At 43.3% G+C, this 14770-nt stretch overlaps 1 protein-coding gene and 1 long non-coding RNA gene across 2 annotated transcripts in view; one reads left to right on the top strand and one right to left on the bottom strand.

The window, feature by feature from the left end:
* The window catches only part of LOC146397753 (uncharacterized), a 119543-nt gene extending 113202 nt beyond the window's left edge, over positions 1 to 6341 (top strand). The window contains exon 2 of the transcript XR_014824897.1: positions 6209 to 6341. The gene's annotated coding sequence lies outside the window, so the exon portion shown is untranslated. The remainder of the gene's footprint in view (positions 1 to 6208) is intronic.
* Positions 1 to 13108, bottom strand: part of LOC102158095 (uncharacterized) — an 899417-nt gene extending 886309 nt beyond the window's left edge. The window contains exon 1 of the long non-coding RNA XR_014824908.1: positions 12918 to 13108. This is a non-coding gene — a long non-coding RNA (uncharacterized LOC102158095). The remainder of the gene's footprint in view (positions 1 to 12917) is intronic.
* Between the last annotated feature and the right edge of the window lie 1662 nt (positions 13109 to 14770).

The following is a 14770-nucleotide window of genomic DNA, read 5'->3' as shown; positions in this document are numbered from 1 at the left end:
TGGGGGAAATGGGAAGATGTTGGACAATGGGTATAAACTTTCAGTTTTAAGATGAGTAAGTTCCAGGGATCTAAGGTACCGCATGGTGACTATAACTAACCATACCATACTGGATACTTGAAAGCTGCCGTGAGAGTAGAACTTTAATGTTCTCACTACCATCATCACCATCACACAAGATGGTAATTAAGTCAGATAAAGGATGTGTTAACCTTATTGTGGTAAACATTTTGCAGTATCAAATCATCACACTGTGTGTCTTAAACTTATACAGTGTTATATGTCAATTATATCTCAATAAGACCGGAAAAAAATAATTTAAAATTTTATTAAAAGAAAATAAATTTTAAAATGTCATTGCCTTAAAAACTTTTGGGCTCCTTATTTCAAGAACTGTGTTTTATCTTAGTATCCTCATCTGTCTTAACACATAATTCTAGTCTGCAATAAATTTTAATTCAGTTCCAACGACATGCTAAACACTGGGAATACACTAGTGAATCTGTAAAGTATCTCTAGCCATCATTATTATCATGGTAAACTTAGTTAAGACATCAAAAAATACACACTGAACTCCAACTATGTACATGGCATTTATTTATTTTCAATTTTTATACAATTTTAAAGGTTATACTCCACCTACAATTATTACAAAATATTGGCTATATTCCCCATGGTGTACAATACATCCTTGTAGCCTATCTTACTTATACCCAATAGTTTCTACCTCCCACTCCCCTGCTCCTATATGGCTTTTCCATTCTCCTCCCCACTGGTAACTCCCTATTATAACTGTGAATGAGCTTTTTTGTTATATTCACTAGTTTGTTGTATTTTTTTTAGATTCTACATGGCATTGATTTAGATTCTATGATGCATACAAGTTTTCAACAAGTTTATGGTTCAGTCACAGAGAGAAACAAATACATGATAAAATCAAGAATTATATTTCTACACAAGAAAACAAAGCTTATCATAGGGTGTTATGCATTGTTTGTTAGGATATTAGGAGAAAATAGGTTCTGGAGTATAAAAAATTCTTTTAAGATTCTAGATTACATTAAAGAAACATAGGTTTCCTTAAAGCATGATTTTTTATAGCCTTGGTTATGGTAATATTCATTGTGAATTCCCAAGAGTTTCATACTTCACAATGTTTTCCAAACTTGTTTGGGAAAAAAAGAACTGTTGTTTCATAAAATCTCATTGCTCTGTGTGAAAAAAAAAAAAAGTATCCTGTGGAAAAGCTTTTAAAGAATTAGTCAGTCAGGCAAGCGTCATTAAATATATAGCATGCATCTGCAACCCCCTGTGCCAATTTCATGGACCACACTGCTCGCAGCTGCCTTTTCCAAGAGTTGGAACATGATCTCATAATTCTCAACAAAGTATTCCTGCTATTCACTCCCAATTGATATAGTATATTCGGTGAAACAGTTTTACCACTCCTAGATTTAGTTATATGAGCTCACGAAGGAAGAAACCAGTGATCTAGAATAAACCAGCTTCAAGGAAGAGATAAACATTGAACTGAGCTTTGTGAATGAGAAATTCCTTCATTTATTCTAAATCTTTAATTTTTTAACCTAGATGAAAATATTTGCTTATTCAGTCTTTCCCTCAGCATTCTAGACAAAGGAAGGTTAAGGGACAAAAATAGAAATAGACACACTGCCAACTCTAATTAGGCTGAAAAGGGTTACTAAATATAGTCATTCATATATCAAAGCACTTGTGAGAACTACTGAATAAGCATGGCTGGGGTCACCTGCGTTTCTTTAAGCAGGCCTCCCCAGCATCATGTACTAGTAGGATAATAGTAATGATCACATCTCCAACTTCGCTGCCTCTTATTCTCACCTGCAGAGGTGGCAGAAATCAGTCCCATGAAAAGTCAGCCTCTGTATCCCTGCCCAACCATCTCTGGAGGTCCCGAAAGAGTATCTGCAAAATTCTCATGGTCTGCTCATCGTTTTCAGGCTGTGGCCTAACTCACTGCAGTCAAACACTGAGAGGGGATGTCAGGGAAGGCACTGCTATTCACGTCAATAATGCCGTCTCTTGGTGCTCCTCTATCTGCAAACCCTCCAGGTACCTCTACCCGCATGGTCTCCCCTCCAATTCTCTCTGAGCTGAAGTCCCTTTTATTGCAAGAAGTCGGAAGAATGTCCTCCTCCCTACTATGTGGCAACACTTACCACTTTAGAAGCAAGCAGAGTTGGTTCTACTCTGCAATGGCAGAGCCTGCCTCCCAGCATCACTTATGAAAATATTCCCCTAGGCTTCTGTTTGGAGACCATTTTTACACATCTTGTGAGCAGAGATACTGGTTACTTTTGTTCTGGATCAGCTTTTTAAGGATGATTGCATAGCCAAAAGCTTTGGAAGATAGAGTGTCTGTCTCTGGAGCAAAGGGCAAATTTGTTTACTGTCTTCTGGGGCAAAGGTAAAAAGTCAGGCAGGCTCTGCCATTACAACAAACTCAGACACCTGAGGCTTGAGGTTCCCCTCCTATAACACACCTCACTGCATGCACAGACATCACTAGTCTTCTTTGCATCACCCTGTGGAAACATGCAACCACGCTAGCTACTGCTCCATGAGTAATAAAGTCCTCTGTCTATGACCAAGGAGTCTCACGTCTTCTGTCAGTGTCTATGACACTGTGCCAGGCTAAGTCATCAGCTTGCAAATAAAATCTCAGTCCCTACATAGTTGTTGATATACCTCTGCTACAGGATTCAGATATGAGTCCTTGGATCAGAACTGTTACCTAAGACAGACACTGTGCTATCCTGGGCAGTTCTCAGATTTACCATCAAGAAAGAACTTACATTTTACCTGCCAGGGGTGCAGTCTGCTGAGTCTCCTGCTGTAGTATGTTCTCAATCCACCTCAGCTCTGAAGCAGTGACCACGCTCTATCTGGGCAGCCCTGACTAGGACACTTCTGCTCAATAGGGGACCCAATCTCAGACAATCTTTGCTCTAGAGCTCCCCGGTGGGTTGGTCAAGACTTTGTCAGATCTGTAGGCTTTCCCTGCTCAATATAATTCTTCTTGCTTTTATCTTTCATGGATGTTTCTCCAGTAAATTCCATCTCCATGCCACTTCCCAGAGAACCCAACTGATATGCCTGTGCCCTGTCACTATATGGGGTCCAGAGCTCCCCACATGAGTTAACTCATACATGTTAACATCTCATATGCAGGCTCTTTTTCACTCCACATGCCCAGATTTGTTAAATTCCAACTTAGGTTCAAGTTGGAATTCCTCTGAGTGAAAAATGCTCAATATGGCTTTGTGTACTTAAAATGATCATGTTAGGTTATATCAGGTTCATGAAATGTGGATTTACATTTAAGGATTAACATGTATAATGCATTTCTGTAAAACTAGAAGGCTAGTCTTAAATTTAGGTATTTATAATAAATTTAAAATTACTGTATTTCAATAAATCTAAGATGCCATTAATTGCAAACTTATTACATTAAGTATCATTAAGGCAAGGAAAGCATCACCAATTAATCTATGATGTGATGCTAAGATGTCACGTACTGTAAGGCAAATCCAAATTTCAGTGATATTAAAATGTGATTTTTAAAAGTATGCATGTTTGATCCAATAAAACATAGTTTTCAGGGAGGGAGTGAGAGGGATCTGGAGCTTGGGGTTATTGGATACAACTTGGAATGGATTTACAAGGAGATCCTGCTGAGTAGCATTGAGAGCTATGTCTAGATACTTATACTGTAGCAGAACGAAGGGTGGAAAAAAAATGTATACATGTAAGAGGAACTTGGTCCCCATGCTGTACAGTGGGAAAAAATTAAAATAATAAAATAAGAAAAAAAAACATAGTTTTCCATCACCTTGGAATTTTTCTGGTCTCAGAATACCTTTATGTTTCTAATACCTGAATCAGACATTAATAAAGGAGGAGTCTCCAACTTCTGAATTATTTTTGTATGATATGCAATTATTTTCAATTAAATAGGTAAATATTTAAGTTGTTAATAACCAAATATTAGACAAAAATCAAGTGATTTCTATATGCTTCAAGCTTAATAAGCATATAAAAGTGGGCTTACATTATAGGAGTTCCCGTCATGGCGCAGTGGTTAACGAATCCGACTAGGAACCATGAGGTTGCGGGTTCGGTCCCTGCCCTTGCTCAGTGGGTTAAGGATCCGGCATTGCCGTGAGCTGTGGTGTAGGTCGCAGACGCGGCTCGTATCCCGAGTTGCTGTGGCTCTGGTGTAGGCCGACGACTATAGCTCCGATTAGATCCCTCGCCTGGGAACCTCCATATGCTGCGGGAGCGGCCCAAGAAATGGCAAAAAGACAAAAAAAAGAAAACAAAACAAAACAAATCCAGCAAGCCCAGATCTTTAGAAATAACAAAGAATTTCTTTTTTTTTTTTTTTCTTCTTAAACCACGACTCTGTTAGGAGATTACTGGGATCTACCAGTTCTAGAAGGGAGATAGAACTGGAAGAGATGAAAAATTTGTGGACTGACTTTATGCAGTAGGCTTCCCTCTTCCTCAGCACATTCCTGGGAAGAACCAACAGTGACAGAACAGTTGTGAAGTAGGTGAGATGTTGAAGAGTTGAGAACCAACTCCGAGTCCTACCCTCCACCCCAAAGCCCATGGCTCGTGATCACTCACAAACAGAACAATTGGCTATTCCACAGGAATATCAAAGAAACTTTTAAAAGGTTCATGAAGTTTGTTTTACCTTCCAGACAAACAGAAGGAAAATGTTGAGGTTTCCTCGAAGCATTTATACCTCTCCTTTTGTGCCTCAAACTTAGTTTAGACAGGTCTGGCAGCATGAGCCAAGCCACCTTCCAGTCTTGTCCCACCCTGTTCCTTCTGGAGTCAATGGAGAGGCTACCAAGAGACCTACCTGGTGGCAGACTTCTGGACTGCATTCTTTCTAAAGCAATATCAACAATTTTTAAATGCAATCCCATAGATTAGAAACATCAAGAACTAGATCTTACAGGATCAAAATGGCACTGGTTGAATTAAAAATAAAAAGGTACATTTAGAGAAAAGATAGAAGAGGAAAAGTTGAGGTCACTTTTATTTCCCCCCCCGCTTTTTTTTTTTTTTTTTGTCTTTTTTGCCATTTCTTGGGCCGCTCCCGCAGCATATGGAGGTTCCCAGGCGAGGGATCTAATCGGAGCTGTAGCCACCAGCCTACTCCAGAGCCACAGCAACGCGGGATCCGAGCTGCATCTGCGACCTACACCACAGCTCCCGGCAACGCCAGATCGGTAACCCACTGAGCAAGGGCAGGGATCGAACCCGCAACCTCATGGTTCCTAGTCAGATTCGTTAACCACTGCGCCATGACGGGAACTCCTCCCCTCCTTTTAAATGGATCTATCTTGGACAGTAAAATGCTGGGTCACTGATTCATAAGAAAAACTTTTTTTATGACACAGAACCTACTCTGCCATAGGTATCTATTAAATATTTCTTGAATGCTTTTGATGGGCCAGGTACTAAAATGGTCCTCATATACATTTTTTTCATTTAATTTAATCCTCTCTACAATTTTGTGAAGTACTATCATCCCTATATCACAAATAAGGAAAAAGGGGGCAAAGAAAAATTTTAAGAAGCTAATTGAAATACCTATACTTGTTAATTTCAGGTTATTCCTCACAATGCTCTCTTTAAAAAAGCAGGTCAGGAGTTCCCGTTGTGGCGCAGTGGTTAACGAATCTGACTAGGAACCATGAGGTTGCAAGTTCGATCCCTGCCCTTGCTCAGTGGGTTAACGATCTGGTGTTGCCGTGACGCCACTCGGATCCCGCATTGCTGTGGCTCCAATTCGACCCCTAGCCTGGGAACCTCCATATGTCATGGGAGCGGCCCAAAGAAATAGCAAAAAGACAAAAAAATAAATAAATAAATAAAAAGGCAGGTCAGTATGGTTTTTCTCATGTTTGTGGTAGCAAGGAAAAAAAAAAGATATTCAGTCATATCTAAATTATAAACCCTGTACCTCAAATCAGAATTTCAAATTCATAGGTTTCTCACCAAATACAGTTCACTCTCAACAGGCTTTACCCTGAGCTTCTCCAAAACAACTGACTGAGTAATGCTATCCAAATTTGTAATGACTAAAAATGAGCCTATTTTGTTGGGTGTATGAGAAGGTGAGTAAATTATGTTGTTTTCCCTCTCCCAGTTTCTGTAATTGAAATAGGTAGAAGAACTCAGCAATACAGAGATAAAAAATATCACCCTTATGATGGATGTGGCAACCATAATCTTCCTAATACCCAAGTCAAAATTGGATTGTCTCTCTGAGCTTCAGCTACACCCCTCTACCGCTGAGCTGGGTGGGAAGAGGAAGGGGAGCAGAGTCAGCCCTTGTCCAGCTGGGGACATGGAGGGCAGAATGAAGAACTCTCAGCTGTTAGGGAATCTCGAAGACAGAGGAAAGGAGGAAGGACACAATGTATGCACTTCAGTTCCTTATCCCAAACTCAGCATTAAGCAAAAAGGTTGGTGAAGGGATCCCCTCTGAGGGGATGGGAGGAGGGGGGTAGGAGCGACATGCTGACCCTTGTCCCTCTTTGTGTAACCATGAAGTCTGAGAAAGGAGGTATCACCACCACCACACTCAAACATACAGGCTTAAACACACACACACACACACACACACACACACACACACACACACACAAATACATGCCATGTAGCTGGACTCTGTTATAGTCCATTCTCTTCATTTTGGACATGTTGGACTTCAGGTACTTCAGTACATGATCATTTTCTTCATAACAATCAGGAAGGAATAAGAAGTGAAATGACAATCCTGCTATGGGTAAAATTTAGGATTTTAAAAAGCAAAACTTCATTGCCGCTTGTATCATATGTGTAAGATAGACTAATATATGTATAGACATGGAAATTATATAGACAGGAAAATAAAAATGCCTACTGGTGATTCAGGATTAAATTAAATACTTGCTTATGGTTAATTTTTATCTCAGAATAAGGGAAAGCCACAAGCTGACTCACCACCCTGCTGCAATGACTCAGCAGGTAGTGAGCCCACGTACGCACAGGTGGGAAGAGGAGGCCAGACAAGGGGTGCGGGTTGGTGGAAGCAGGTTCTATATTTGATGATAATATCTCCTTTTAAAAAGGTACTAAAAGAGGAGAGAAAGTCAAAACGAAAAATGACTGTTTTCCCATAAAGCCTTTCCTTCTTTCCTCCTTACTCTGGGATATTAGGCTCCGTGCTTGAATGAAAACTGCTGTGCAATAAACACAGCAGCTCCTCCACTGCTATGAGGGACTTAGGTCTAGGAGGTGGTTCTTAGATTTGGAATTAGCACTACAAGTTCTAGTCATAAGGGCTATCAGAATTTCACAATAAAATATTGGACATATCACATCTGCTGATTCTTAGTTCCTTAGCAATAAAGTTAAGATGCTTAATTTTTCAGTTTTGACCTCCCAAGAATTCTTTTTTTGGAGAGACAGACTATACCTGCAGCATATGAAAGTTCCTGAATTGGAGCTACAGCTGCCAGCCTATACTACAGCCATAGCAACATGGGATCCGAACTTCATCTGCAACCTACACCACAGCTCATGGCAACCCCAGAACAAAACCTGCATCTCGTGGATGCTAGTCAGGTTTGTAACATGCTGAGCCACAATGGGAACGCCCTCCCAAGAACTCTTATAAAACACTTCCATGCTTCAAGCTAGATCCATTTTAGATCACCAGAGATATCTAGACCAACCACCAACATTTAATCTCAGTCACTTTGCACCAGAGGCACAGTTAGAACTTTCACCAGCAAAGCCCATTAACAATTCCGAGGGAATAAAAATAGAATCTGGGTAATAAAATGAAGTCTAACCATCTTTTCCCCTCGGTACAGCCTACTTTCACCTGTTCATAGGCTGCCGTGTGCAGAGGGCTTGTACCCAGCATGTCAGACCAGATATCCTAGTGGGAAATGGCTGCACCCAACACTTCAGCTTGGCAGGCCATGTGTGTGCAAGTGTGCAGGGACACTGCACCTGGCGCTGCAATCTGGAGTACCAAAGCTGCTCAGCTGCTCTGGATGGACAAGAGCTCTGCCTCCCCTCCCCACTGACAGGAACGCTGTAAAGCAACTGTCTCTAATGGCCTTTCAGGGAACGAGTGTTCTAGAGCACAAGCTCGCACCTCTCCATTCTCTGATCAATAAATAAAGCTTTCCTTGACTCCTGAACTGAAACTCAGTCTCATTCAATTGCCTTGAACAACATCAGGCAGCAGGACCTTTGTAGGACCCAACTCTAATGGGTCCGTAACAGAATTTTGGTGACCACGAAGGGACAGAACATAGCCTTTTTGACTGCACCTGTTCTCTAGGCTCACCCTTGCTCCAGCGAGAGGACGCTTTGGGCAGTTGGTGTGCAAATGATGGTCTCTGATCTCTGAGTACATGTTCACAGGGTAGAACGGTGGCAGCCTTCAGCCAAATTTAGAGTAACTCTGCCCAACCACCCGAGGATACCCAGGTGAGTTCCCACAGCCTAGCCCCCAGAGTCATCAGGACTGTGCCCCTTTGAGAGGATCATACTGTGGCATCGTTGGGGATCAGAGACTGAAACTGCCCATTGCCTCTGGCTGACCTTGCCGCAGTACTGGTTGCCAGGGACAGTGGGGACCTGTGGACAAGAGGGAGCCGTGGCAGTCTTGCCCACTGTCTCACCAGCATCGCTGTGCAAAGCAGTGGCAGCTGCACTAGGACTTTTCCCCTCCTCACTGACCTCCAGGAATTAAGAGGAGCATTCTCCACAGTCACTTTCAGTTTGGTAAAGTGGCCAGCCAGCCAGGTGAGCCAAGAGGCAAGACCGGGAAAAGGCCCAGGTAATGAGAACCACCTGACAGAAATGTGGATGCTTGATCCAAGTTCAGGGAAAGGCACCAGGGATGCCTGAGTGTGAAAGGGCGCCACGGTTGGTATGCAACTGGTCAGTGCCAGTTCCTCTGAAGTGGGCAGGGAGATCCCTGTGAGCTGCTCATAAGACGGGGAAACCCTGTGAGCTGCTGGCAAAAACAGGAAACACTCTTCACCTAACCTCTCCTCCTCCTACTGCTTTTGAGAGGAACCTTGGGTGATTCTTGACCAATCGAGGTTCCATGGGGTCCCCTCCTTAGCAATCATGGTAAGTATCATGTGTTTGTAAGTTTTCACCCCGCAGGAAGTTCGAAAGCTCCTTTTCTTTGGCCAAAGAGAGGAATGAGAAGACCCTTGTCTCAGACAGTTGTGCCACTCCTAAGGGACCAAGTGGGTCAGGAACTAACACAGCTAAGCTTCTCTGGCCTAGAGTTGGTCCCATCTAGCCTCCTGTCAGGGACAGTAACTGAGGAAGGACTAACTTTCCAAACACAGGCTGTTACAAATTCAAGGGGGACCCCCAGTTATATCAGAGTCCACGCCATTTGGACACCTCCTATTCTGGTCTTTTGAAAAATCCATTAGCATTTTGGTGCTGGTTCCAAATTTCCCAAACCAGAAATCCTATTTGGTCAAATCTTGTGGCATTTGTGTGCCCAAAAATCACCCCAACCCCCCCACCTTGGTAGGTGAATGGCCTGGCCCCAATACTGGCTGGGAGATGGGGAAAGCTGGCCCATCAATGGGTCTCTAAATTACAACACCATTTTACAATTGGACATGCTATGGCAGAGACAAAAAAATTAGATCCCTATGTCCAATTTTTTATGGCTTTCTATCAGAACAAAGGCCTTCAAAAGGGATGTGGGCTCTCCCCCACTGAGGAAACACATCCCACTTTGGGCCACAGGCCTGAGGGGCCCCCTGCATGAAGCAGGACTAATTACCAGCCAGGATCCAATAACCCACTAGGAAAAGTACTCCCTTTGAAACAGGTCCCATTGGAGAAGGACTCATCCAAGTACACTTCTCATCTATGAAACTGGAAAAGTCATAGTAAGGGGTTGAGGGAAGATCCAGAGGGGTTCCTCTATCTGATTAGAGGAATCTTTCAGACCCATAACCCATCCTAGGCTGATATCCAGAGTCCCCTCAAAGTACTTCTAAGGGGATAAGAAAAGGCCGCAATCTTTTCAAAAGCCAAAGAAGAAGCAAACAGAGAACAGAAACAATGTAGGTCATACTATTTTCAGACCGAGGAATCAAGAGGTCCCAGATAATGAATCCAACTGGGACCACTGGGACAGTGGATAAGGGGGTGGAAGACAGAGGCCAACCCATTATAAAAACATGATCCTAAAGGGAATCCAGGCACCAGGAGAAAAACCTGTCAACTGGAATAAGGTAAAAGAAATCAATCAGCAGCCAAAACAAAACCCTTCTGCATTCCTAGAGCCTCAGCAAATGCCTCCCAATCTACTACCGTTGATCCTGAGTCCCTGGAAGGGAATGCAATCCTGAGGTCATAGTTCATTTCCCAAAGTTCCCCCGACATTAGACATATACTATATTTATTTACTTATTTTGTCTTTTTAGGGGCACACCCGTGGCATATGGAGGTCCCCAGGCTAGGGGTCAAATCAGAGCTACAGCTGCCTGGCTACACCACAGTCACAGCAACACAGGATCTGAGCCAGATCTGCAACCTACACCAGAGCTCACAGCAATGCCAGATCCTTAACCCACTGAGCGATGCCAGGGATTGAACCTGCATCCTCATGGATGCTGGTCAGATTTGTTTCCACTGAGCCACAATGGGAACTCCTAGATGTATACTTAGAAAGTGGAAATAGAACTGGATGCCCCCACCCCTCAGCTGGTCGAGGTTGCCTACTGGGTATTTAATAACTGAGATCTATAAGAGAAAAAATCAGAGGATAAAAAGGCCTGGAGACAAGCCCACCCAGTGGCTGTTACCCTCCAATGTCAGTCGATCAGCACGGGAATCTGAACTAACTGCCCATGGAGACTCTTGAATCCAGTGAGCGACCTCCAATCTCCAGTGAGGGATAGCAAGCTAAGGAAACTAGGACATGATTAGTGTGCCACATGTAAACAAGAGGGACACTGAAAGGAAGAATGCCCTCACCACCCCCAAAGGGGGATGGAAATGGCAGATCCCAGCCACTACCCTTAAAGGCAAATGGTCCAAATAGATGAAGAATGTCCGGGCCAGGAGCTCCTTAGCTGGCACTCCAATTGACCTCTGAGGAATACTGGGTGACAGCGGCCATAGGGGGAAAGACTATCAAATTCTTAGGCAACATCAGTGTCATTTACTTGGTTCCGAACACCAGGCAAACTCTGTCACAAAAGTTGTAAAATTATAGGGGTATCAGGGAAGGCCCAAGGACAGGCATTCACAGAGCCATTAGAATGCAAATTGGATGACCCTACTCTCACCCATTCCTTCCTGCACGTCCCCAAATGCCCTATATGCTCGCTAGGAAGAGACAGATTACATAAATCAGGGGGGCTACCTACCAGGAGACAAACTGGAGACTGACATTTCCTTAGACAAAGAGCACAAGGTGATAATGTTAATGGCTAAGAATAAATGTCCTGGGACAGAGCAAGTGGAATTTCCTGAAGTAAATCCTGAGGTCTGGGCCCCGAGGACAGATGGGACAAGCTGTAGGAACCAGTCTCACTATAGCACAAACATGGTCCAATAGAAAATAGTACCCTCTCTGTCGAGAGGCCTTTTTGGGTATTGTCCCCATTATATGGGCCCAACTGACCAGGGCCTTATGACACCATGTCAACCAGCCTGCAATACCTTCTTTCTCCCTGTAAAGAAACCCAGTGGTGAATGCCAGATGGTGCAGGACCTCAGGGCAGTCAGCAAAGCCACCTGAGATAAGCATCCAGAAGTCCCTAATCTTATACCCTGCTGGCCACTCTATCCAGCAGGACCTGATATTTTGTATTAGAGTTAAAAGATAACTTCTGTATTCCATTAGCTCCAGAGTTGCAAGAAATGTTTACTTTTTTTTTTTTTTTTTTTTTTTTGTCTTTTTAGGGCCACACCTGCAGCATATGAAGTTTCCCAGGCTAAGGGTCAAAGCAGACCTGCAGCTGCTGGCCTACACCACAGCAATGCCAGATCCAGGCCGAGTCTGCAACCTACACCACAGCTCAAGGTAACGCCGGATCCCCAACCCACTGGGCAAGGCCAGGGACCAAACCTGCATCGTGATGGATACTAGTCAGATTCGTTTCCACTGAGCCATGGCTGGAACTCCAAGAAATGTTTGCTTTTAAGTGCAGGGCCCAAGCACGCAATAAAAACAATTCTACTGGTCAGTCCTTACTCAGGCGTTCAAAAATTCCTCCACCATCTTTGGGGAAACATTGGCTAAGGACCTAAAATATCTACACCTGGAGGAATGAAATCTCCTCCAGGATGGAGACATTTTGAATCTTTCTCTGACCTGACGTCTCTCTTTTGAAAAACAACAAAATTGTGACCACAGATATTCAGGCCATGGCAGTGAGCTTCAACATCGGGGCACACTTTTGCCCACAAAGTACTTAGGCATGTATTTTCACTTATAGGAAAAACTGACATGAGACCATTATTCTCTTGCTAATATTTGGGCTATGTATCTTAAAATTGTCTGGTGTTGTTTCCAAAAGGTTGGACAAATGGTGGCTGCTCAGGGATACAAATAGTTAGGGCTGAGCCCCTGCAACAAGCAAATATATCTGAAGACAGCTGGGGGAAGTTGTGCTCTTCTACGTGGGGTTATGACAACGCCCAAAATCGGCATGAAGTTGTTACAGGAGATGGACTTCTACCCTCAGCACCCCAAAAGCATGAGAGGCAGGACAAAAAACAGAGGAGGAATCTGTCGCCAGCAAAGCCCATTAACAATTCTCAGGAAGAAAAAGTAGAATCGGGGTAATAAAATAAAGTCTAACCTTTTTCTTTTCCTTTGTGCTTAGTCTAGTTTCATTCGCTCACAGGCTGCAGCGTGCAGAGACCTTGCACCCAGTGCTTCAGACCCGAGTTCCTCATGCAGACGAAGTGTGAAACGCCGTGCAAACACGGCAATCCAAGATGGCAGCCGCAAGTGTGTACAGGGACTGCGCCCTGGCACTGCAAGCCATCTGGAGCCTGGAGCGAGAGCAGCACAACAGGAGAACTCCGCCCCCGCCCCCTCCTCCCACCAGAGTCCTAAAAAGCAGCCCCGCCTCGCCTTTGAGGGGAGGAAGAGCGCATACTCTAGAGGGCAGGCTGGCACTCCTCCATTCTTTTATCAAAGATTAAAGCTTTCCTTTGCTTTTGAACCAAACTTGGTCTCTTTCTATTGACTGGAACAACACACGGGGCTGGAGGACCTTTGCTGGGGACTGACTTGGGAGGGTTGGTACCAGAACTCCAGCCCTGAGTTGATGCCACCTCCCTTGACCCATGCTTTTCAGCAGATATAAGGCACAAAGCTATGCAGTGACTTACTGAAAGCCTAGGGGCATATAGCAGGCACCAGGCTAGGCAAAGAGAAAAACAAACCAGAGTCCCTAATCTCATGGTGCATTAAGCCTAGGAGACCCTTCTAACTTTCATCTACCCAGAACTCACCCATTCTTAAAGGATCTCACCAGAACCATTCCCAAATCAGTGCATTCCATGGGCCTCTCCCTCTGATTCCCTGTCATCAATGGCCTTTACTCTTATCACTTCAAACAGTCTTAAGTTCCAGAACCAAACTACCTAAAAGTTCCCAGACACCTTAGAAGCAAAACACCCACAAACAGGTATCGGAGCCAGAATCATCCTTCTGTTACTGTCAGGAGTTTTAACATGAGTACCATTTATGGTGTCTGTAAATGCCTGTGAGGGCAGAGGAGAGGAGGGAGGTCTGTGAACCACCTCAAATTACATACAAAATTGTATGTATATGCTCTTTCCTAAGGAAGCATGCAAAGCTTTCATTGGATTATTAAAGGAATACCAGAGCCCAAAAGTTAAGATCTTCTGTTTGACTAGGTTTTAAACGGTCATGTCACTTTTTTTTTCTTTTCTCTCTCTCTCTCTCTCTCTTTTTTTTTTTTTTTTTTTTTTTTTTTTTGCTTTTTAGGGCCTCACCTGCAGCATATGGAAGTTCCCAGGCTAGGGATCGAATCAGAGTTACAGCTGCCGGCCTACACCACAGCTCACAGCAACACTGGATCCTTAACCCACTGAGCAAGGCCAGGGATCAATCCCATATCCCCATGCATACTAGTTGGGCTCATCACTGCTGAGCCACAACGGGAACTTCCTCACTTTTTCAATCCTAACAGTGAGACTGGGCATCCATTTTATTTTAGCCCTAATTTCTAACGACAAAGAAGATGATTTCCAGAAATATCTTTTTTCTTTTTAAGTGCCATTGAAAAATTTAAACATAAAGGCCAATAGAGGTTATGATAAAGGTTTTTACCTATTTTAATTCATAAACTGCCCAAAGGCTTAAACCAGTTTGCTATCATTTTATACTATGCCATAGAAGAGAAACCTAAATAGAATGAGTGGTAATTAAGTCTCACAAGTTACAATGAGAATCATAGCCATTAGTGCTGAAACCTGAAGTCGAAAATTATTGAAGTATGTGTCTAATTGAACTGTCTTATCACTCTCCATTTCTGTTATTTGATACTTATATTCACATCAGCAGAAAGAGACCTCAAATTTCCAGAAAGAAATGACCCCCCCCAAAACCCCCAAACAAGACCTCAATCTATGTTAAACATTCCTAAATAACTTTTAGCTGGCTTTTAGCATGCCCAAA

The sequence above is a fragment of the Sus scrofa genome, chromosome 13 (genome assembly GCF_054392235.1).
Source record: "Sus scrofa isolate SSC_HxYL_T2T_F1_AM1 chromosome 13, Sscrofa_HxYL_maternal_Yorkshire_Landrace_v2.0, whole genome shotgun sequence".
Classification (NCBI taxonomy): domain Eukaryota; kingdom Metazoa; phylum Chordata; class Mammalia; order Artiodactyla; family Suidae; genus Sus; species Sus scrofa.
The sequence above is the reverse complement of the archived record's forward strand: the minus strand, read 5'-3'. Positions and strand labels throughout refer to the sequence as shown.